This window comes from Phalangium opilio, unplaced genomic scaffold (genome assembly GCF_054372755.1).
Source record: "Phalangium opilio isolate 3A_F unplaced genomic scaffold, DU_Popi_V2 ptg000025l_1, whole genome shotgun sequence".
NCBI classification, from domain to species: Eukaryota; Metazoa; Arthropoda; class Arachnida; order Opiliones; family Phalangiidae; genus Phalangium; species Phalangium opilio.
The window spans coordinates 1,878,929-1,904,976 of NW_028324156.1; the positions used below are offsets into that span (position 1 = coordinate 1,878,929).

At 35.6% G+C, this 26,048-nt stretch overlaps 1 protein-coding gene across 6 annotated transcripts in view; it reads left to right on the plus strand.

The window, feature by feature from the left end:
- Positions 1 to 26,048, plus strand: part of LOC149691696 (putative receptor-type tyrosine-protein phosphatase mosPTP-1) — a 112,065-nt gene that overhangs the window by 30,373 nt on the left and 55,644 nt on the right. The window lies entirely within an intron of this gene.

Below are 26,048 nucleotides of genomic sequence, written 5' to 3' on the forward strand. Positions count from 1 at the left end.
AAAACTCGTTAAGCCTTGTTTTATTTGTTTGTTTATATTTTTTTTAAAGCAATTTCACGCGTTTTATTTTATCTCAAGGATTTTTAGCAAACATCACGTGATTTGTTTAATCGCGTGCTTTATTTTGTCTCGAGGATTTCTAGCAAACGTCACGTGATTTGTTTAATCGCACGCGCTTTAATTATCGTTGAACATAATACCACGTGGTTATGGTTTAATAAATAATATGTATATACAACTTTTTCTTCAATTTGAAATATACTTCACTATGTTGGGAAATATTCTATATATTTGTTATAACTTCAATTTGATTTACTTTAGAGTTTTAAAGTCGTTAACAAAGCTAGCTATACCCGTACAACTTTATAATTATCACTATTATTGTGGTTAGTTCGTCAAAAAGAGTAGGAAATTGTTATGCTTTTAGAGGGGAAAAGTGTATTGAAAAAGAAAAATTTAAAATAAACCGACAACTTATTTCGTTTATTTTGAAAACCCAAGTTCATTAACTTCAGCAGCACCCTTTTTATTATATTTTTGAATTCGGTATTAACAACCAACCGCTTTTAGCAATTTTAGTCGGGAATATGTTTAACAAGGAAGCCACGAGGTCGACCTCTCTCTTTTTGGCGCAATTTCTTACCCCCACCCCTCGTGTTTTGTCTTAATTGCAGTTTTTACCTGAAGAAAGATAATTAGAAACCTTTTTTCTTGGGTTTTTTTTTTTTGTAAGAATAATAAGAGCTACTGTGTATAAGGTGTGTGTGATGTCTTAAAGGGGCTAATTATAATCTCCGTTTCATGTCCTGGAGAGAGAGAGAAATTTATGAGGAACCAAATGAAGGTCCTGATGATATTAATTTAACGCTCCAATGAATACATGCATGGGGGGCCCCTCTTTATGGCGCGTGGTGACCTAACTTCATATTATTAACATACATACATTAATCTCTAAAGGTTAATATAAGCTTGAACTTTGACCTTATGTGTATATGTATATATAAGTTGAATTCAGGGAATTAACCTTAGTATCAAGTACTCAAGATCAATTATGGTTTAAAGCAGCTAGTGGGATTAATTTCTAAATTTAATTAAAAAATAAACGCTGAAGAAATATTACATGTATTCGCGGAGCTTAAGGCCTCTTCAGACTACAGTTAAATGTCGTTTCGGTGATTTCGTCAGTTCGTTTATTTCCCTGTGCAGACGCTAAAGCAGACGACTTAAACGGAGTCGCGTATTTGGTGATTTTTTTTAAACCAAGACTTTTGAATACTAAAATAGCCAAACATCCAAAATGAATGAAAAAATCGTGCCAAGAATCCTAAAACTTTTCATATATCGTCTGCTTAAGCGTAGCAGCTCACTCGATCACACGTCAATAAGGCAGGATCGAGTGGGCTATGGCTAAAGAAATGGGATCGCTAACGAGATGGTAGTGCCATCAGGACGCTCGCTGCAACAACGAAATTGAAAACTAGTTTTCAAACTAAACTTACAAAGAATCTTTTACGTAGTCGTTGTCACGTGGTCTAACTAATTAAGTGAGCAAAGAGACTTCACCGACGTGAACCTTCTGTTGTCTGAAGGGGCCTTTAGCGAATTTTGCGCCGTATTAAAAGCTTCAACTTCTTCTTTAACTACCCTTAACTTACGTTTTAAAAGAGACTGAAGGTACGGGTACATTTTGTGTGTGGGTACAAGAAAAACATTTCGTCCCTTTTTAATAAATCTCAACTTCATTTTAAATGGTTACCACCCCAAAGGTAAAATAATTCACTCAGTATTATTATACAACAGTTCCTTCCAGATAATACTGAATACAGAGACACGGGTTCAGTTCACATCCTTGTCTAGAGAACCCCCCATTGAGCGTTTAAACGTCACCACCATAAACATACACACAAACCGCAGCCACCAGATGGAAGGAATATATAATAAACATATACAATCATCGTTGAGTAAGTTTACGCATTAACAGCACGCGGTTTTAATGTATAATATACAGGGGATGTTATTAAAGCTAAAGAGATGCCATCTCTATAAAGAGGGGATAGGGCGTTAGACCAATTACGAGTGGGACTAAAATTAATTGATGAGGAGAGGAATTTCCCGCGCTTAACACCCACCGCAACGTGGAAGACACTTTCCCGCCAAAATGGGATGGGAGTCACATTTCTCGTGAGAAACATTTGCGCTTGACTCAAATTCATAGTTAACATTTTATTATATTATTTACACCCATTTTTTTTTTCTTCATAGAAATTAACAGAGTAAGTTCTTCTTCCGAAAGGTGTAGGGCGCGTGCGAGTTAACATACGTCACTTCCGGTTAGGTAATTTAATTTTTTTTTTAGTTTTAAAATGGGAGTTTAGTGTTATCATAAGTTTATAAGTGATATGTTCCTCCATAAGTATGACACTACTTCGTAATGCTTCTGAGACACTTACAGCTCGAGCTATACTTCTAGCAGAACGACAAGCGAGAATTGAAGTACTACACTCGGTTCGTTAGTTTTACAGGACTTCCATCTAGGTCCTATTTAGTCTGCATTACTAAGCCTTTGACAGCGCCTTGCCAGATGTCTTCGCTTTACCTCGAATCTAAGACCTACTTCAATCACTTCATGACAAGCTCCAGTTTCTAAGCTACCAGTGACAAACTTATGGAGGAACATATCTTTTGAACTTATGGTTCACGTTCGGGAGTGTTGGAATCTAATCTATGTGGAGGATTTGATTACTGGTGTAATGTTTCTTCCGTTAGGCCTTGTCTATGCTATTTGACCTTCAGTCGTATAAAAGATTTATCGAACTTTGTATTTTATGACTTGTACTTGTGTTGTTTTGTGTGATAATGATAAGGGGAGTCAACCTTTGATACTTTGGGCTTCCAGACTTAATTAAATATAGGTAAGGTGAATTATTGCGTTAGACCGGCAATAACTTTCTTAATGCAATATCCGGTTAGAAGATTAAGTACAGTTATTGCTGTACAGGGTGTTGTTACAAAAAGGGAGGGTAATTATGGGAACGAAATACAGTGGGATGGTTCTGGGAAATGTTATGACATTTAGACCTATGAGTTAATTTAGTGTTTTAGGGATGACCCCTTAAGTTTAATTAAGAATCTGAAAGACAATGATTTCTGATTTAAGGGGTCATCCCTAAACACTCCAAACATAACTTGAAAGCGGTATTCTTCTTATTACAAAATCGGTCATAAAAGTTACAACATTTTCGACTTAAAAATTGATTACAGTGAACCCATCACTGCAACTTGGTCCTAGTTACCCCTTTTTACCTCTCCGAGTGACGTATGTCACGGAGAGGTTCTAATTTCGACGTGTCGGTGTGTGTGTGTGTGTGTGTGTGTGTGGGTGTGTGTGTGTGTGTGTCTGTCTGTTGTTATACCCACGTGACCGCGTTCGCAGTTTGCAAATCGGAGCAAACGTGTTCTCAATTTCCGGAAATTTCGAAAATTGTATTACACTTACAGGCTATTACTCCATTGCCTGTCTAACATCACCAGCCTCTGGTCTTTGTCCATCCCACATGGACACCAGTCTGTACACACTGGCTTCTAATCACAATCGTCTGCTGCTCTTTGTCCATCCCACATGGACACCAGTCTGTACACACTGGCTTCTAATCCCCACCCTCTTGTGGTCTTTGTCCATCCCACATGGACACCAGTCTGTACACACTGGCTTCTAATCACCACCGTCATCTGCTCTTTGTCCATCCCACATGGACACCAGTCTGTACACCTGGCTTCTAACACCACCATCTTCTGGTCTTTGTTTTTGTCCATCCCACATGGACACCAGTCTGTACACCTGGCTTCTAACACCACCATCTTCTGGTCTTGGTTTTTGTCCATCCCACATGGACACCAGTCTGTACACCTGGCTTCTACTCCATCATCATCGTTAAGGTTAAGACATACGCGGCGATCGGCCAGGGTTACGAGAAACGTCCGGCCTCCCTAAGGTGGGGCTTCCACCAAAGGTTCACGCAATTGCGCTGTTCTTATCCATAGCTGCGATTCGACACCCTTATATACTACCTATTTGAGTAAGGCGACGCAACCGGCGTATGCTTCATTTCAAACGCCAATATTAGTCAAGTCTCTCAAGAATGTTTAATTATTCTTTTTCAAAACGATGTAACGCTCAATAAGGCGAACAACTATCGAAGAAAATATTTAATATTAATTATATTTATTTTAATATTTAAGATAATCATGTCTCTAAACTCAAAATTAATACGGAAAGGGTAAAACAGTAGTCTATGTGTTTGTCTATATGTGTCCGTCCGTTGTTACCCTAGTGCGCTGCGTTAGAAGTTCGTTTTTGTTTTGATGTGTAAAGAAATCCTTCAGAACCTTAATATTCCCGTTTTCCATAATATAAAATGAATATGTGGAAATATTTTTCGTAATTATGATGCATTTAGTACTTTTGTAGCTTTAAAGCTCTATTTCATTTTGATATTCCAAAGATTTTTTTTAATATTATTATTTAAAATGGATGTTTATATATTACTTAAGCTATACTACATCTGTTTATAGCATAATCCTTCCTAAAGTGAATAAAGCGCAACGCTACAATGTTGGTCAAATGAACTTTTATTTGTTAATAGGCCTAGTGAACCAAAAAGTAAACGCTTGGGTTTGGTTTTCGTTTCTGTAATGCAGAGACATTAACGGTTCAGAGTGAGCCGAAAGTTAAATACACTATTAAATAATTAGGCTTAGATTATATAATCATGGTGGAAATCTGGGCCGCGTTCAGCAGAGCCCAGCGCTGTTAGCAGTGTCCTACATAACGGGATTTTGTTTTTGAATTTTGACGTCACGGTGCTTAGCGCTGAGCTAGCGCGGTCTTCAAAGAAAATAGTCGGCTTTTTGGATAACGTGACGTAAAACGTGTAGTTCTCAGCTTGGCGAAAAAACCATGGATGAATCAATACAAATAGCTCTATGGGACTATAGCTATTTAATTGGCGTGAAACCAGTTGATCACGCGAGAATTTTAAGAGATATGTTAGTTTCTAATTTTAATTATAAAAGTTGTTATCTATCTCTATAAATATGTTATCATACAATTTTTGTTAAGCCTTGGTACCTTGCACGCTTTATTGCGCTAGCGTCATTTATAAAACGCCGATGACCGGAGAAAAGCTATGACGACAGAGCTCACCGGTAAACATTTCCAAAATCCGCTGTCTTTTTTGGTGAGCTCTGCTGAACGCAGCCCAGACCAGTGAAAGGTCTGATCGTAATCGGATAATAGCTTCGTGTTTTCATGCTTTTCATGGTACGCATTTACTTTCAGTGTGTGTAGCCACAAATAAGCTTTGGTGTTATGTAACGTTAACAGTCATGTTGACAAACTAAGAAAATCGTTGAGGTGAAACGAGAGGATAGTGTTTATATGGCAACCCTGTTGTGAATATGGCTTTGAACATAGAGGGCATACAGTTGAGGAGTAGAAAATTGGGCCTTTACAAACACGTAAAGGTAGTATCCCTCCAAAGTTGTATCTCTTCATTTCCCGTTTCTCCCCCATCGGATGATTTTAATGTGTACAAGTATATCATTATTGGATGTAAAATGTCGTCTGATTTACAGTATATTTGCTATGCTTTGTATACTGCTTTAATATTTCATAAATTTTAACTTAAGAAACATTTCCATATCTGGGTAAATAAGTTTGTAAGTAGTCGTCTTGACTCGGAGAGGTAATATTTTGGTTTTCCCAACTTGTTTCGAATATGCTGTATTAATGTTAGTCATGTTTTATTGTACAACATAAGATAATCTTGAGGTTGTACTAAGTTTATTGATAAGCTAAGGTAAGGTATACAATCGCAATTTAAGGTTAGCTAATAACCAACCATCACGTTCTTTTCTTGTCTTGTCTTCAAGTGATTAACCCACGCTTTGATAATGATAGGAAACTATTAAATGAATTCGTTCCTTAACGCGCATGCGCCGTACACTTAACTGTCATAATAGTTACACCACGTCTCCCATGAGGTGTCATTTAAAAACGATTATCTTTCAGGAAACCCCAACCGGAGTGTTATCATCGTGTATAGTTCTCGAGAGTGTCATCGTTAAATGAAAATTATACCTAACACCCTTTTAATGCCTTCGTATTTAGGGAGGATTTTTAAATGCTTATTAGGCCTTGGCTCGATATGTCTGATAGATTAGGTCTTTTTATAGATAAGGTCTTTTTGGAATCCATTACGTCTTCCTATTCTGGAATAGATATATCTTACCGTTCCGTTTTACGTCTCTAAGCGGCGCGGAGATAAATATTTAGCGAATCTAAATTGACAGGGGTGAAAGGTTAACTGGGGTATGGTTGAGAGAGGAATTAGTTAAGCCTAAAAGATCCGATCGGGTTTATACTAGCATCCATGGACAGCGTGAGGGAAGATACTAGGGTATCATGGCCTTTGATAATGGTGTCAAGTTAATTTGAAGGACTACTTCGAGTCTTGACTTTCATAAACCAGAAGATCATGATGAGATCTTCCAATGTTGGTTTTCTTTTTCTCTGTCGTTCGCTCACGCGTCTTTCAAGAAAATCCACTTTCTCTTCGGAGCTCTCCGCCTGAAATTTGATCCCTGCATATTTCTGCAATGTCGCTTGACACTATTACAAAAGCTGACAGGGGAAGGCCTTTATTAATGGGTCAGTGAAAAGGAAAAGAAGTTATTTCTTTTTCTATCGATTCTTCTTCTAATTATAAGACTAATCTGCATAGTGAAACATCTAGGAAAGAAATACATCCGAGCGATTTTAAAATTCAAATTAGTTTGAGGTTTCTACTATGTAGATGATTTGAAATTTGCACCTATGACCAATCGCGTCTTGTTTTAACAAAATTCCCGTGGAATGAAATTTGGCGCGAGATTTGATTATAAAAATTGCGCGAGATGTGACTGACAATAGTGTATGGCGCGAGATATAGAGCGCGTGCCACGTGAATTTTGTTTACCAAAAGGGCGTTACTAGACCTAGATTAGTAGAGTAAGGCGCAAATTTCAAGTTATCTATGAAATTTCAGACTGATTTGAATATTTTCTGGATGCTTCCTTATGCAGATTGGTCAAAGGAGTTGCAAATTTCGAACTATCCATATGAAATCCGAAACTAATTTGAATTTTAAAATCATTCCTTAATACAGATTGGTCTTATAATTAGCAGAAGAATCGATTAAGAAAAAAGCCACTAGTATTTTCTTTTCACCCTCCCTTTACTTCTTTGATACTTAATATTAAGGTTTCGACACTTAATGTTGCTTAGTTGCTTTACTCGGTTACAAATGTTTGTTGGAAGTCAAGGTAACTTCGTGTATTGCATTATAATTCCAGTCGGAAATGATACGCCTTATGGACGTCGACCGGTCCCGCTTATTGCATTTGGTTCAATTATACTTATTTTTACGTCCCAATGCAGGAACCAGGAAGAGCTAGGTCCCTAAGAATTAAGGCAGCACGCCGTTGTAGCTTCAGCTCTTTAGGTCGGTCGAGAGGCTAACCAAAAGGGATTACTATATACTTTATATGCCCCCCAAACCTTTGTCTAATTATACTCCTTATCCATGAGTTATGGGCTCCTTGCTATTCGTCTAGGAACTTTTGGGAACTGGAGCTGAGCTGTCCACGCGACACGGTTCGTCGTCGTTGGACATTAGGCTTAACGACTAAGGATATCAGATCGATATCCGGTCGGTCGTTTATATCAAGGGATGGATAGACGGGGGGGGGGGGTTATTGGTCAAAGGAATACCCCCCTTCCCTCCTTCAACTAACCAATCAAATCGATGTCCTTCTCCTACAATTTTGGGCGCGTTTTTTTCCCCTTCTTACCCCTCTTGGCTGGATCATCCTTGGGTTCTCAGAGGACCCAAATTCTCTTTCTAGAGGGAGGATTGGACAGTGTAAATAGTTTTCCTGGGTTGGTATGGGGTCTTTGAGGAATGGTGTGACATGGAGTTGAAATTTTACTTGGGTATGTGCGGCAATTAATATCTCCCAGAGTACCTCGCGCACGTACTTTACATTTAGTAGGGGATTGTTACGTTCTACCGCCTAGCGAAATTCTCTTCGAGGGAAGTGTAAGACCACAAATTGGCTAATTGTAACCTGATTCTTTCCAACATCAGGAACAACATTTATTATAACAAGGTTATACTAAACCGAATCACATCATACGCGATAAATAGTCCCCTCCTCCTTACTCTATTAGGTAACCCCTTAACTATTTGCCAAGGCGTATGCGTTTGTGCATGGATTTTTGTCCCATGTCAAGACGAGAGAGGTTGCTGAAGATTTAGTTCCAATGAGTTATGGAATTCACCCCAAGGTGCGATCATTCTCATCTGAAGTTTGATGAGCAGGAGAGCAAACGAAAAAGGGGCATGCATGAGCCTGGGAAGAATCATGTTACATAACTGAAGTATTAAGAGGATACAGAGTGTCACACTTCTTCTATTATCTCCTTCTGGTTATAGCTATGGAGATTTCTCCTCAATCTCACCTCTCTCCTCTAAGCTTGGACAATGTAAATAGTTTTCCAGGGTATATAGTGGGGTTCAAAAGAAAAATGAGTGGGGGTCCATCAGGGAGAGGATGGTACTCTTCTCTCTCTTTCTACACGAATTCAATCCCACGTCTCATACCCTCTTTTTATATATATTTTTCCGGGGTGTTTAGTTGGCCGTGGATTGATTGCAAATGCTTCTTCCAAAAGGGTCCCCTCCTCCTTCAGTTGTTTAGTTGAGCGTGTGTCTGTCTGGCTTTGACTTTGGCGGGAGATGCTAGTCCGGGGATGGCTTCTATACTGACTTGATTCAGTTCAAACCCCCGTTTTTGGAAGGTTTGTTTACCATCCGTCATCTTATAGAGATACGAAGAAACAACACAACACCCATGTGAAGATGACGTAATAGTTTGATGGTGGGCCGTAGTTGGGGCACTTATGGTTCGTTACATTCACAGCTAGGGTTCGGACGAAATTTTTATATTGAAAATCCCTAGCTGACTTTTCCAGCTTATCCCTGAGGAAATTTTGCCAATGTCCCTGATCATTTTAAGGTGTTTACCATAGTCAACTTCATAATTACACCTGGACTATATTTAACATTGCTCGGTACGGTTTGATGCACCAAACAAAATCCCTGACCTATCCCTGATTTTTTAGGAAAAAACGTTAAATCCATGAGTTATCCCTGACTTTTCCCTCATTTTCCAAATCCCTGACTTATCCAGGTTTTACAGGTTCCGCAAGAACCCTGATTCAAGTTTGGTATGGAACCCTACCTTTACTTGGTATTTAGAACAATTTTTATCTGGAAATTTCCATGTTTTTCCTGATAATTCTACTCTTTATAGAGACAGACTCTAAGTTCATGGAAAAAAACCCTTTACATTAAAAGACACCACACCCTTTTAGGCCAAACTGCCGGTCCTATGGGTTGCGAATTTAATTTTAGGCCTAATTAACCTCTTAAATTCCGCCGGTAAAGATTCTATATATAGATTACAAGCCCCCCAACCCTGGTTCCAAGTTCCAACTCGTAAAATTGCGCAGTTTAATCATAAAAATATTCTCTCGTAATTGTTGATGTCACGCTTTTGGACCTAGTCACGTAACACCAACTGGATGACCCTAAACCCCTTTCTGAGGTCATTTACGTCATAGAGCCTTTAGCTTTGGCACAGGAGGGTCAGTTTTTGGCGAGCGAAAAGATATCGATTTTTTTTCTTTTGGTTGGCGCGAGCTAGCTAGCTATGTGGGAGAATTAGGTTTTTTGGCGCGAGCCAGAGAAAAGGAAGTTCTTGTAAACTTGACGCGTGGCTTGACAGGGATATGGGAATCCCGCGCGCTATAGTTCAAGTCTTATCTCTAACCACGCACGAGCTGAGAAAATTCGCGCCAAAAAATAAAAAGAAAGAAAAAATGGAACGTTTTTAAAAACGTTTTAGAGAACAACCTACCAATTTTTTTTCGTATTTCCCCTTGGATTAGTTGTCAATTCCGTTGTTTCAGGAATACATACAGCTAAGAGGAATTATTGCGTCCCATGTTAATTTCTATGCGGGGTTTGTGGGTATACCGGGCTTGAAAACTTGCTATCCGTCACACCTCAACCAACAAATCTTTTGAATTTTTATAACGGCTCAGATCTCGTTCTCGGGTTTTGAGGCGAGAAAGGGATAACCTGATTGAATTGATTTTGCCATGCGCAGAACCTGTTTTACACCCCAAGAGTCAGGCTCTAATCCAATCAGAAAAATAAGAGATTTATTTTCGTCGCCAACGACAGATGGTACTACAGTCAACTTTGTTAGTCACGTGTTCCTATCCCTCAGATGGAGATGAAACCAAGCCAACTTGTTTATTTGTTGCTTGGGTCCATACGTTTTTCTAACTCTTGAATTTCATTGCGAGTTCCTATGGGCAGCATGCAGCCTGTTTCGCGAGGTACAATTCTTCATAGATAATGATTAGTTTATTCTGGCTCCTCCCACAAAATCCTCCTAGATACGTTGAGGAAATGGCTAGGTACACAATGATTCTTAATAGCTGTATGCATTACTGGTTGGTTGACTGTATTATACCAAAAGTTCTTTGAACTTTTTAGGCGACAAGGGTAGTTCAATTTATTTTTATCAGGTTAAAGTTTTGTATATAACGTTTACGGGTTTGGTTTATGTTAAAAATAGTAAAAAAAATAAAAAAACATTGGAACTTGCGTTGTAAAAAAAAAAATTCTTTTTCTATCAGTTTCAATTTTGTCCCAACTTTTTGAAAGTTCGATGAATCCAAGCGGAGAACCGCGTTCCCGTTGCACGCCCTGATAAAATTTCGGGATCATCTCATTCTGGGTGTTCCATAACTTACGGATTAAAATACGTTAGAGATAATCTTAAATTTTACTGAATACTTAAACTGAAACGACATTATTTTTCAGACATTGAAATGCATTGTTAGTTCATGTTGCACACTTAGCTTCAAAAATCCCTAATTTAAATTCATACATAGTTTAGTATAAAACATCAATAAGACAAGGAGGATTGATACTTGATACCATTTACACCAGGAGGCCAGGCTACTGGGCGAACAAAAAGTGCAGTAAAATGTCTCCTGGTGTAAATGGTATCAATCCTCCTTGTCTGGAAACTATGTATTGATGTTTCATCATAACTTTGCATCTTCAACCTTACGTATTCATCCGCCAACACTTTTCTATTAACTGCAAATTGATCTTGAATTTTAATATGCAAAGTTTCAAAGGAATTCATTAAGTTGAAAGCTCCGGAGTCCGGACTCTGTCCTGTTGAAAGCGTGAGCTCTTTTAATATCAATATCAAACTTAAGCCTTGGTGGTTATAGATTGTGAAATGTATCCTTACGCATTCCAAAGTTTATAATGCGCTCTTTCCACAATGGTAAACATTTATTATCGTAAAGTTTCGTCTTCATTTTAAGGGGTTTTTGCGCCTTTATCATAAGTTCATAAGATATGTTCCTTCTATAAGTTTGTCACTGGTAACTTAGAAACTGGAGCTTGTCATGAAGTGAATGAGGTAGGTCATAATAGATTCGAGGTAAAGCGACGTACGCCTGGTGACTGGGCGCTGTCAAAGGCTTAGTAATGCAGACTAAATAGGTGAAGATGGAAGTGCTGCAAAACTAACCACCAAGTGTAGTACTTCAATTCTCGCTTGTCGTTCTGCTAGAACTAGCTCGAGCTGTAAGTCTCTCAGTAGCATTATGAAGTATAGGTAGTGTCATACTTATGGTAAGAACATATCTTATAAACTTATATATTTATGTACATATAGTTCGCTTTCTCTTTGAAATTAACTTCGCTATGTTATCACTGCCTCTTTGAATCCGTAATAATCCTTCCCCACTCCGTTTGCATTGCCTTAAAATCTACATTTAATATCGCCTCAATGTACTGCTGCATGTACAGGGTGTTCCATAAAGGGAGGGTTATTATAGGACCGAAGTTCAGTGGGAAGTTCTATGGGAAATCAATTTTGACTCAAAATTGATTACCCATATCCCACTGTATGTACTTCGGTTCTACCACTCTCCCTTATTGAAACACCCTGTATATTACTATGGGATGGAATTCTCAATGCTGGTTTACTAATTAGTGAGGCGAAATGAGGAAAGGATTGTTGAAATTCTATGCGAGGAAGCTAGCTAAAGATAGTCCACTGAATGTGTATATATTTATAGTCCAGAGTGATTGTTGTTTAGTTTCAAAGGGTTTGTGAATTGTTTTGCGAATTTAATGCGCTCCATTTTTGACATTTCATGCAAATTTGCCTATTTTTCTTTAGGCCTATATTTGAAAAAACCTTAAGGAATTTCCATGTATCTATTAGAGAACCTGAGTTATGAGCCTCCAAAATGGTTTGTAAAGAAAAAAAAAGTTAATTTTTGCTAATTTGCATAATTACTCAGGCCATGATTGTTGTTACCTTAAGTATTTGGACAGGGGACAAATAGGACTATGACATATTCAAAGGATTTCCCTGTATCTATTATAGAACTAGAGTTATGAGCCTCCAAAATGGTCTATAATTAAGAAAGTTCATTTTTGCTCATTTGCATAATTACTCGGACCCTGATTGTTGTTACCTCGTTGGACAAATAGGGCTATGACATATTTAAAGGATTTCCCTTTATCTCTTATAAAACTAGAGTCATGAGCCTCCAAAAAGGTCTGTAATTAAGAATCATAATTTTTCCTAATTTGCATAATTACTCGGGCCCTAATTATTGTAATCAATAGATATTTAGTATCGTTGGACAGGGAAAAATAGGGCTATCACATACCCAAGGTTATGAGCCCCTAAACTGTATCATTAGTACAATAATTTGTAGAAAATGGTGACTTACGAATTAAATTTACTTATATTTCAAATTAGAATCATTATTCTAACCCTTTAAACACTTCGTATCCCCTTCCATCCCAATTTATAACAACTTCCATCCAAGTCTCTAAGAAAGTAATTTAAAATTTAATCCAAACTTGTGTAATTTATACGCAAATTTTTCCACCTAAGGTTTATAATCTTTAATTACAAAATACATTATCACCTTTTAATCAAAAGGAACTCCTAGACCAATATATATATTTAAAAATAAATAATCGAAGATCTATTAGGAGCCGATAATAAATGACCAGAAAAGAGAATCATTAGTTTTCCAACTCCTCTACATCCCTCTCGAACTTCTAATTTAAATTATATGGGCTGCTCAGAAACTTTGAAAGCTTAAAGCAAAAATCGAAGGTTTAAAAATAATATACATTATTTCCGACGTAGCTAAATTTTTTAATTTTTAATTAATGGCGCTTGGAGCGTGCGTGGTTTGGATTTCAATTAATTGGCGCGTGACATATTATCTAGGATTCCCGCCTTTTTAACCCCCCCCCCCCCGGAATTGCACGAGTCAAGCCAAAATTGAATTGATCCATTTACTTTTTTAGAATCAAAGGAAGTAAAATCGGAAATAATATTATTATTATTATTTTGTTTTTAATTTATTTATTTTTTAAGCCTTTTTATTTTATTTTATTTATTTTGATGATAGGGATTAAAACCGGTTTTATGTTTATTTAAAAACAACGTCCTCGTTAATTTACGCGTAATTCGTATTAATTATAGGGGTTAATTAAAGACTAATTAGGAAGTAATTTATATTTTTATTTTTATTTTTATTTAAAATATTATTTATTTGCTTATTTATTCAAGTTGCAAGATGGAATCTTCTCAAATTATGATAATAATAATGATGATGAAGAGTTTATTTATTATTATTATTATTAGGGTAATTTGCATATTAAACACGATAAATATAATTAATAATTATAGTTTATTTAAATTAAACGAATAGGGGATATTACCATAATATAATAAACCTAGTTTAAAAAAAAATTAAAAAATAAGAAAGCTGTACCAATTAAATTAGCATATAAACTTTATTACCCCCAATTAATTTCATTGTTTCTTTTATTTCCCCTTGTGCGGCTAATTTAATTGCATTTTAAACCTCTTAATTTGTTTCAATTTGTAAAACAGTAGGCCCACCCTTCAGAAACACAAAGCCCCTTAAAGCCATATTTTTTTTTCTTTTGCAGATTGAGTTGATTGAAAGATTAACCTATATATTTTTCTCTATGGTTACGAGGGAATAATTTAATTTAAAACTAATTAGGGGGTACCCTTGGCGCATGATCAGAAACTTAAGAAGTTTTCCCTTATTCTAATTTGAAACTATAGGAACTTACAGAAAATTGATAAATATAAATTCTTTTCTTTTTAAGAGGATCAATTTCGTGATTTTATTTTCACGCGCTCACAATTTTTTTTACTTTTTAAAGTCGTGATTTATCGAGAGCTCGTGAGTTTTTCTTTCGTGATGCTCGTGAATTATTGCACGTGCTAATCATTTCATTTTTATTTTATTTTTTATTCATTTTTTAACTTTAAGGTATTTATTTTAGCAAATAAGGAACTAACTCTTGTGGTATTTTCTTTTCCTTAGTGTTAAGTAAGATAAGTGAAGGTATTGTTGGTGTTTTTTAGTATATCGCTTTGTCCTTTTTTGCCCCAGAAATAATACGGATTCTAAATAGGATTTTTTAATATTTTGATTATGTCTATAAGGAAAAGATGTCACTTGATTATTTTTGATGGTTTATTTTTAGGTTTATTTTTAGGTTTATTTTATGTAAATATCTTTTTTATTTTGCCCGCAAACTAAAGCCTTATGTTTATTTATGAAAGTGGTTGGTTTGTTTGTTAATCTAGCGTGCACCAACATGATTAAGAGTGATACTTTGACTTGCTCATCTTGTTTATTTTCTCCAAATTTAACATTTTAAAGTTAAAATCTTGAAAATATTTTTCGTCTATATTTTGCATTTAAGTTGATTACGTTTTATTCTGTACTTAGAAAAGTCGTGCACTTTGACCTTAGTGTACAATTTGGTATTTTCTTCGCGTGTGTGCCCCTCTTCGCCTATTTAGCTATCCCTATAAAAATACGAATTCTACCATAAGTTTATAAGGTATTTAATTTTCTACAAGTATGGTACTATTTACACATCGTAATGTTTGAGACTTACGGAGAGCTAGTTCAAGAACGACGCGAGAATTGACTAAAATCGGTTATATTTGCAGTCCATTTTACTATTTAGTCTGCATTACTAAGCCTTTATCAGTGCCAAAACCAGGCGTCGCTTTACCTCGAATCTATGACCTACGTCAATCACTTCATGACAGGCTCCAGTTTGTAACCAGTTACAAACTTATGGAGGAACATATCTTATGAACTTATCCGCACAATTTAAACTCTAAATTGTAATCCCTTTTAATTGATGTCAAATTAATAGGAACCGTTTTGAATATTTCGTGTAATTTATAATAATCTCCATACAATCGTTACAGAGAGAGAGGTTATTCTTGAAAACGGTAACCCCCTTAGTATTATCAACAATACTAGCTTGAATTCTGAACTCGATGAGTTTTTGGTTTTGGGCGTTTTCCTCACTTAAGAGGAGGAGAAATGACGATGATTTCTATATAGGGTCCGTCGTATAAAAAGTTGCAGTCTTAAAATGCCTTAAGTTACAATACGTTTTGATGCCGGGAATTTATATTTCTAAGTATAAATTTTGGTTTGAATATATTTACCAGTTTTAATTTATACTACTATTAATGGGAGGCTGTATTGGGAATTTAATAGCTTGGGTTGTAGCTTTGATTCGTGGTAAAAATTCCCTACTGAAACATTTATTATTTAAAAAAAGAAGATTCAAATCGAATGTAGTGGGTGTGTACCCCTTTTTTTCTCGCATCGCGCACGAGACGTCTGTACACTCGCCATTATCGAAAGTGCCTAACTTTTAAGGCCCGTTCAGACTGAAGTCTTACGTCGGTTGTCTTGTTAATTTCGTTTCGGTCGCGTCGGTGCTAGCAGACGACTTAAAGCGAGTCGCATTTATGGTGATTTTTGGACCAAGAGTCCAAGACTATTTGAAAAGTAAAATAGCCCGAACATCCAAAATGACAAATACAACGCCCAGAATCCTAAAACGTTTCATCACATATCGTCTGCTAATGCGTAGCTCACTTGATCAAGCTTAAGTAAGGCTGGATCGAGTGAGCTATGGCTAAAAGGAAGGCGCTAACGAAGTGGTGCCATCTTAACACTCACTGCTCGACGAAGTTTAACCCGCGAAAAATCTATTACGTAGTCGTTGACACGTGTCTAACAAATTAAGCTAGCGAAGCGACTTCACCGACCGATGTGAACGTAAGATTTAGTCTAGTCGTCTGAACGGGCCTTAAGATTTAAAGGTACGCGGTTTTTGCTGTGCATCTGTTTGTACCAACACCCAAAGCTAGTCGCTATCGAAACGAAGTAAGTCCCTGCCTTTTTGCGTGATACGCCTTTAAATAAAAAAAAAATAAAAATTATATTTCAAAATCTCGTGCGAATATCCTGGCACGCGCATTTTTCACTCGCGCAAATTTTTCCCGCCAAACATAGGACCTATTTGGTGATGGTTGATTTTTCTGTTTAGATCCGGGTACCCCCGTGGAGGATTTGTTTAGCTAAAGAAGAGTAGAAAGTATTTTTCTTCTCCTAATTCGACTCCTCCCTCTAAATGGGAATGTATCCTCCTCGCCCTTTCTTTCTAACTCGTCATTATGACGCTATGTATTTTCATTAAGGTAAACCATTTGAAACTTATTACTACGATGTAATGTAAGCGATTGTTTCTGCTTTTAAATCTTGCGTGCGTTTTGTGGGTTTGGTTGAATCTACACTTTTAAATGGAGGTGCGTTCAGCCTTTGCCTTACCAATTTTGGTTTCATTCTTAATCATTCATAGGAGGTGGAGACAAAATGAAAGAAGCTATGATTGTAGTTTCGCTTAATGGTATTTTAAAGACTGCGGGATTGTTAGTAGATTAAATTAAAGATAATGTTTTAAATCGGATTCATCATTCAATTTGATGCAACTATTATTTTTAAAGGTTTTAAATTTAATTTCACAACCTTTGACCTTAATAAATTAAATAATTCTAAGCATTGGTTTGTTAAATTTTACCCTGCTCTAGTCTTTATAATTTGTTTCTAAATGCCACGTTATTTTTAATTTGATTTCACGACCTTTAACCCTAATAAATAAATTAATTAATCCTAAGCCTTGGTATAATTAATAATAAATAAATCATAAATTCTTTAAAAACGCGTAATACGTGACCCTCATAAAACTTAATTGGTTTCAATCATTTTAAAAATACTATTCATAATAATAATAATAATAAATATATATATATATAAATAAATAATAAAAATCTTCCAAATTCCCCTTACGTTTTATCTATTGAATATCTGCCTAACAATTTATTCAACCGGTTCCTAAGCTATACCCCGAAAATTATAATAAATAAAAAATATAATATATAATATAATACTATTATTCTCCATGTACAGGGTGTTTCTCAAAAGGTTTGTGAAATATTGAGGGGGGTCGAAAATGTAACTTCTATCAAGAGCCATCGTTTTCAATTTAGGATTGGAATGTTTTAAATTAAATTAGCATTGATTTTCAATATCTTAATTAATTTAAGGGGCCATCCGTAAAATAATACACCAATCATATCTTGAAAACGTTGGCCTTCTTGGGGCAAAATGGAGATAGAAGTTACATTTTGGACTCAAAATTGATTTCGCAAAGAATACGCCCATAATTTCTTACGTATAGAAACCTTTTATAAACACCCTGTATATTCTTAAAGCGAAACCTCTTTTTGGGAATGAGAGAGAGAGAGACCCCCACTCACGTAAGCACACGTCTCGGATTATTTCACGGGCTTCGCTAAACTAGAACGTATTAGAATAATGAAATAAGCAAAACAAAAAATAATATTCACGCTTCGCCCTAGCTTCGTTCGGTATTCCCTGCTTTTCATTTCTTAAACCCACCATGAACAAACTTAACTTTTGTAAAAAAAAATTTATATACTCCATAATGAGGTGTACTTTTCCAAGGGATGATGTCATGATTAAAAACCTAAATTAAGCCTAATCTGATGTGAAGAATTTAGACTATGATTATTTGGTATTGAAAGCATGAATCTGTGTTCAGGGTTTTTGAAATAGTTAGGCTTAATTACCACATTTTAATTATTATTTTCATTTAAGTGTTTGAATTATTAGGCTTAACGTGTTTGAAATTATAGGCTTGAATCCGTATTTATTATGTTAAATTTACTAAGGCTTAACAGCTTCGGGGTTTTTGAAATAGTTTGACTTGCCACAGTTTTGCATTTAAATGTTTGAAATATTAGGCTTAACATGTTTGAAATAATAGGCTTTAATCTGTATTTAATATGTTGAAGTTAGGCTTACTAAGTTTAATCTTTTAAGTGTTTGAAATATTAGGCTTAACATGTTTGAAATAATATGCTTGAATCTGTATTTAATATGATGAAGTTAGGCTTACTAAGTTTTAATCTTTGGACTAAGCAGAATTTGAATTAATCGCAAACTAATTCAATTTAGGCTTAATTACACCGTGATTTTTGGAAATAAATTAAAAAGGCTTAGATAATTTAAGTCTTGGATTGAAGTTAGGCTTAGTAAATTTAGAATATATTTGAACCTTCCCTTTATAAACATTCTCGTCGGTTTTGAATTATCCATTCGTGTTTTGGGAGAATGAAGATTCAATCTCCTTTGCATCTTTCTTTAAAATTAAAAAATATACAAATCTGGTTACGCATTTCCTTCAAAAACTCATACCTCTTCTTCTTTAACTTGATTTTGCAAGTTAGAAAACTTTGCCTTCGGACTTTTTACCTTAAAATATATGCGTATATCTTTTTTTCTTGACCGACATCTTACGTGCTAGATTTCTCCAATGTTCGTGAAAACCAAAACAAATGTTGCTCTCTCTCTCGCTCTTTGTAAGTTCTTACAAGTTAAGAACCACAAACACTCGGTCCAATCTAGGAAATTATTTTCTCACACGTATATACCTGGGCCAACGGTGTTACTACCTTTATTATAAAGATAAAAATTTGACCATGAGGGACCTACATTTCAAATACGGTGTAAGATATCAAAATAATTATAATAAAAAAAGAAAAACTAGTTTTGTATACATATTGTAAATTTTTCTGGGGTTTTAGGACATGTGAGAATTTTCATTAAGGTTTTTATTCAAAAGTGAAATTTAATGAAAATACTCGGGTCTTGGTATAGTATACTTGGATTTTTTTGTTTAGGTTAATACTCAAAGGTTAAAGGTTATAAAGATACTTAAGGCTTTGTTTGATTCTCAATGGATATAAAGGTACCTTTGCCCTGGGTTTAATTATCTCAATTAAATCCCTAAAATTTAATTATTCTACCTTTTAAAAATTAGGTAGGTTTTACGAAGTATTTGTAGTTTTTGCAACAAATATTTGAATGCACCATGATTCCTACTTTTGCCTTGTGTTTAATCCTCAATTAATGGAAAGGTACCTTTGCCCTGAGTTTAATTATCTCAATTAAATAACTTAAATTTAATTAATCTACCCTTAAAAATTAGGTAGGCTTTGTTGTTTTGGCAACAAATATTTGAGTGCACTATGATTCTTATTAGCTGTATGCATTCTCGCTACTAGATAAAAGTTTGAAATCCAAGTTATTTTTCATTTGGATTTAAAAAAAATAGATATTTCAAACTTAAGCCTTGGCTATCAAAGTTCTACGCTTTATCAAGAAGTCCTTGGTTGCTAGCTAGCGCCTGCTATACAACAAACCAAATTGCATTTTTTTTTCCAAACCCCCATCCCCCCCCCTCCTGGGCTTGTAGGAACATTTTTCTATTTTCTATTTTAGCCAGCTGAGAAAAAAAGAGCCATTGGTAACAAAAGGCTTGATCCACGATTTTTTTATTTTTTCCAACAACCATCGAAAGTCTTGTCTAGTTCCTCGTAAAACATAAAGACTCATCACTTTTGCGATATGTTAGGCGACAATGTAACTTGTTAGCGCTAATAAAGGCAAGGAGAGCCGTCTTAAACCCCTTTTCTTAGTTTCAAGTAAACTTGAACAATAATATACGATCACTCCCTTCTTCAATTTCCACCTCGGGTCTGGTCTGGTTGGGCTTTTCAACTCGTTTTGATATCGAGAAAAATAGAAGAAAAGTTAGAGCTCCTTCTCTCTCTTCTATGCATTGTTAGTCCAATAGGAAATTATACTGTTAGGAATGTTATAGCGGAGGGATATCTAACGTTAAACTATATCGTAGAGTAAGTTCGGAATGGTCAGGTTATTTTTTTTTCTTTTCATTTCATCCAATTTAATTTGAAAGTTTCTTTTGAGGGGAATGGTTGGGTTTCATTTGTAGATGTAGTTCAGTTTCAACGGGATTTTGATTCTTTCTAAGACTGTCAACCAATCAGCGTTGTCAGAAGAAGGAAACGTGTCGTGCGGAAAAGATGTATCAAAAGATTGGAAGAAAAATATTTGGTGATTTCTGACTGGGATTTCTTTGAGATAAGACTTTGATCTTTTATCTCTTGGATATATATATGTGAGTGTATATAGTCCATTCTCAATTTGTCTATTATTCCTTGTACCCTATTTTCTATTGGTTATGACGGATGGGTTGTTAGATAAACCGAAAGTTTCCCAGAGATACGTAACCGAAGATTATGTCTAAAATGGAGAGCTAGAGTGGTTTGATTAACCCTAAAATATCCCCCAGAAACAAGGCCTAGATTCTTAACCCTAATTTCTCTATTCAGTGACCTCCTGTTGAACTTTAACCCTAAAATCAGGCTTAGTTGCACCTAGGTCTAAATCTTCATTCAATTTGACGTTAAATGAAGCCTGGATAAGTCTAATACGTAGATAGATTCTTGAACTTTAACCCTAAAACAAGGCTTAGTAACTTTAGTTGCACCTAATACGTATCCAAGCTTAAATCTTCAAGTCTAAAATGTACCTAGATCCTTAAGCCTAATTTCTATTCATTTATCTGTTGATCTTTAACTCTAAAACAAGGCTTAGTTAATTTATGCTTCTCGTATAGGTAACACGATAACCAATTATGTTAAGTATAATCTTCATTAAATTTGACGTTAAATGAAGCCTAATACATACCTAGATTCCTTAAGTTAAGCCTAATTAATTTCTATTGATTGACATTCTTAACTTTGACCCTAAAACAAGGTTATACCCCTCATAAGTAACATTATAACCAATTATGTTAAGGACGATAATCTTCATCAGTTTGACGTTCTAGGAAACAAATCTGATATTATTTAAAAGTTAGACCCTCTAAATAAAAATAAAAATAAGGCTTAACAGTAGTAACATTAACATTGATAAGATATTGCCAGATAATTCTTCTTCATTTCTTGTAATCCTCCCAAGAACTTTTCCAGACTATGTAAGGTTAATAACCCAATTTTAAGTCTGCATCCGAGCTGCTCGAAAATGGCCGACCTTATAAATACATCACCATATATTATCTCGTACTAAGAAGTGATATCTAGTTTACTAGGGAGAAGGTATAAGATGCCTAAGTATTATTCCGATATAGTCCCAGTCCCCCTTTCAAAATACAAGGGGGGACGTAAAAGGAGGCCGGGCTATTTCGCCTCTCCTCAGTCTGAAAATACATAATTTTCGTCATTCGCGTAGGCGCGCTGACGTGAGTTTTCAAGAACCAATGAGATGCTGGTTGTAATTTAGAGGCGGCGGGGATTAACTCCGGACCTACTATAAGTTTGGACTGGACATAAAGCTGCTGGAAATGTGGGGCGAATTTATACCTTCTCCCTAGTAAACTAGATATCACTTCTTGATATTATCTCGTATTATTTAGTGTACAAATTCAGAGAGTGGATGAGAGAGAGAGGGGAAACCTAAATTACAAACAAGCTTGAATCTTTCTCGTTTAATCATAATTTATAAGTATTTATCTGAAACTGCGCACGCGCTCTTTATCACCGTTATGAATTTTACAACGATACCAACAAACCTTGTTTGGAAATAAGCTTATCAAATATTCTCTCCCCATTTTGCAGAAATTAATAGCTATACATCCAATTTTGAAATAGGGGGACTCTAGGCTTGCAATCACCGTTATGTTATTTAATATCGAATCGAAAGTAAATTAATTTGAAGTTATTTAAATCTTTCTTAAATTGCACCCATATGTATCGTTTATAATACAGGGTGTTTCTGTTAAGTCTGCCATAAAAAGGGGTGTTCTTGGGGTGAACTGTTAAAGAGCATGGGATTCTACAACATTTAGTTACAGTAAACACCCTTTAATTTATGGGAGACTTATCAGAAACACCCTGTATTCCTTATTTTATAATTTAATTTTTTTTTGGATATTTGTATACTTCGGGTTTATTTATTTCTGAAAATTATTATAGTACCATTAGGATTAGATATATTATAAATGAACTTTTCCCATAGAGAAGACGATAATGGGGCCCTGGTTTAATGAAACGTAAAACCTCCGTCTTAATATTTAATAAATTATAACTTTTGTGGAATTTTTCCCTTCATCATAGAAAGATATGGGAATATTTTCCCGCGTTTATGGTTTGGCCAGCCCCTGATGGGTAGGCTTCACTCTAGGGATACGTACACTGGAGTGCAGCGGTTGGAACACTTCTACAGGCGTTCTGTGCTATAAAATTTCCCGCGATTTTGCTTATACTTTCAGATTTCAATGAGTGAGTGTATTAGGCTTAGCAATTTTTCCCGTTTTACACATCACATATTTAAATTTGGTCCTTAATTGCCCATACGCGCTTGTATTTTACCATAATTAACCCATGGGAGCTTTCTCCCTTTCTTAATTTGCATATTTTGAACGACGGAACTAACTCTAGAAAATCAATATTGGCCTAAAATAGAAGAACGACTTATACTAAAGCTTTTTGGCGGGACTTTTATAATGCTCTATTCTTTAATTAATACGTAAAGCGCATGCGTATTAGAACAAAAGAAAGCCTGATCGCGTGATGCTTGGAGACTATAGGGTCATTTTTTTATATATACGTATTATGAACTCGTGAACGCGTGACATTTCGCGCGCTTTTTATTGATGGCGGGTAATATTGACTCACGAGTAATGAACCCACGTGCTCTTTGAACGAATTTACATTTTGTAGAGAGACATTAACTTAGAGAAGTAAATTTTCAATAAACGACACAAGTTTTAAATTATTATATTTCCCTTGTGAAATAAAAAAATATATGAATAATTCAACGATCATTGCGTTGAAATTTCTGTATTGATCCATCGAGGCATGTGCTTCGGTACACATTCTATATTTGACAAAAGAAAGAAAATTTACCTTTTACATTGATTTCTACGGTGTGAAATAAGGTCGTAAAGAATGTGTCCTATAGAATGTTTTATTTGTACAGTAATATTTAGGAATGCATACAGTTAATTGGAATCATTATGGCCCCATATATCCTCTTGCTAATCCACCTTAGGGTTATCTCGGGATTCATGGAAGGCAGTAACGGGAAGAAATTCGTCTGTCGTGTGCTACAAAGACCAAAAATATGTACTGTAGCAGACGACAGACTAATTTCTTCCCCTTCACGAATCCCGAGATAAGCCTAACTTCCGGCGATAGGGAATAAGGTGGATTTTTATGCTTGTTTTGTGGACCGCCTTGAGTACCTTCCCGTCGTATTTCTGATGTCGTCTTTCTAACTGTAATTTCATTGGTTGGTAACAACGTGAGGTCAGGAGTGCAAGCAACGCGCAGTCTGATAGATTATAAGCGAGGTAAAATTCGTCATACACTTTATGGTTAGTCTACTAGCTCCTCCCATAAAATCCGCCAAGATACGTTGAGTGAAAATGACTATAGTACACAAGGATTCCAAGTAGATGTATTCATTCCTGGTACAACTAACCTTTGTGGGATCGATAACGATATGCAGACGACAATTTACCGAAATGCACTTAAGGAAGTTATAGGTTCGCGGGTTTTTTCCTTTTCTAGGGTACGTGTGCCAAAATCATTTGGTTTTTCCCATTCTCCCCCTTTATTTGAATCTCTCTTTAATTAAATCGTGTTGCAGCTATTCGCACGCTAACCCTAAAAGTAGTTCCCCCTCCCCCTGAAGTCGCTAACCCTATTTCCTGTGTCAATTTGAAACTTCTGCTAGTACAGAGCTAAGCCTAATTTGAATCATTCAGAATTACCTTTCTAAGGTAACGTATTGCATTTTCCATTTGGGATATTTGCAAGTATAAATTCCCATACAGTAATTTCACCTTTGGGAAATATTCCCTGCTGCCGAAGAAAATGTATTTACATACTGTTAAAAACCAAATTCGATGCATACCTAAGCCTTTGACCATTCGGGAAAAGTAATAAATAAAGAAAAATTGTTTAATTTGAAACTGTATCACGAGATGCCTAATTATTAATACGTCGGAAAGTCAAAAATCGATATACCTAAGCCTTGGATTCTGGAAAAATAATAAATAAGAAAAATTGTTTAATTTGAAACTGTATCACGAGAAAATTGTTAAGCCTAATTATTAATACGCCGGAAATTTCAATGTAGTTGGCGTTTTAATGACAGTTTAATTTATATGAGTAGGTGTTTTGGTAATTTCCAGACTTGCGGAGGAGTTTTTTTATATTATTTTGTTTTTACTAAACGTTTTCAAACTTTGAGCTCTAAAATGAATTTTAGTATATTCAAGAAGTGATATCTAGTTGATTAGGGAGAAGGTATAAATTCTCGCCACATTTCCAGCCTTATCTCCAGTCCAAACGTATAGTAGGTCCGGAGTTAATCCCCGCCGCCTCCAAATTACAACCAGCATCTCATTGGTTCTTGAAAACTCACGTCAGCGCGGCGACGCGAATTACGAAAATTACAGTCATATTTTCCGATTGAGGAGAGTGTAGTGAAATAGCCCGGTGCCTCCTTTGACGTCTCCCCTTGTATTTTGAAAGGGGGACTGGGACTATGGCGCGCCAATACTTAGACACCTTATACCTTCTCCCTAGTAAACTTGACATCTCTTCTTGGTATATTGTATTTTAAAGGGTGGGTGAAAGGATATATGCTTATTTTTATTAAGGACGGTATGTTATTCGTACTTTAATCCCGTCTGGGTTTGAATTTAAAAAAAAGTTTTTTCTCTCAAAATTTTTCTTGTTTTTGACTTGAAGTTGTTAACTCCCCAAGTCCCATGGTAGATTATAATGGAATTTATATAGAAAATGTCATAAACAGATTTTCTTCTTTTTTGGATGTAATATGTGTTATATAGTGTTGACAGCTCTCTGCTTTTCACCGTATTACGTCCTATGGGAAAATAATAAGGGATGCCAGAAGGCTTTTTTAAAACTATCTTTCTATAAGAAAATGCACGTTTTTTTAAAGGGAAAGTCTTATTTAAATCAAAAAAAAAAAAAAATTCAACACGTAGGTCTAAATGCAATAATAATTTATTTTTCTATCATTTCAAATGCTAACCGATTTTATCGCGACTTATTTAATTTAAAGAGAGAAAAATATTCCCTACGTCATTAAATTAGATTTTAAAACGTGCATTTCATACATGAGACTTGCTCTTTAAAGCTTTCTTTCACGAGATTTTTTTTTTACATTTTCTCTGGAGTCTGGACCATCCCGCGAGAATCTTAACTCCTCTTTTTTTATTTTTTATTTAGTTTTTGGCGGGAAGATAGTGTTTTTTCCTAAGCCTTGTCACCCCCTTTTCTTTATTCAAAAAAAAAAAAAAACGGTTGAGTCTTGCCACCTACAATGTGTGCCTAAGACGTTTGAGTTGAAAAATAATATATTGCATAATAGAATTTGCATGAGCCTATCTTGGAATTTTTAAGCTTATCTAGACTATTTGTGTCTCATATGCAGATTTCTTTCGAGCCGAGGCTTAGCTTTATCCTTCAAACTT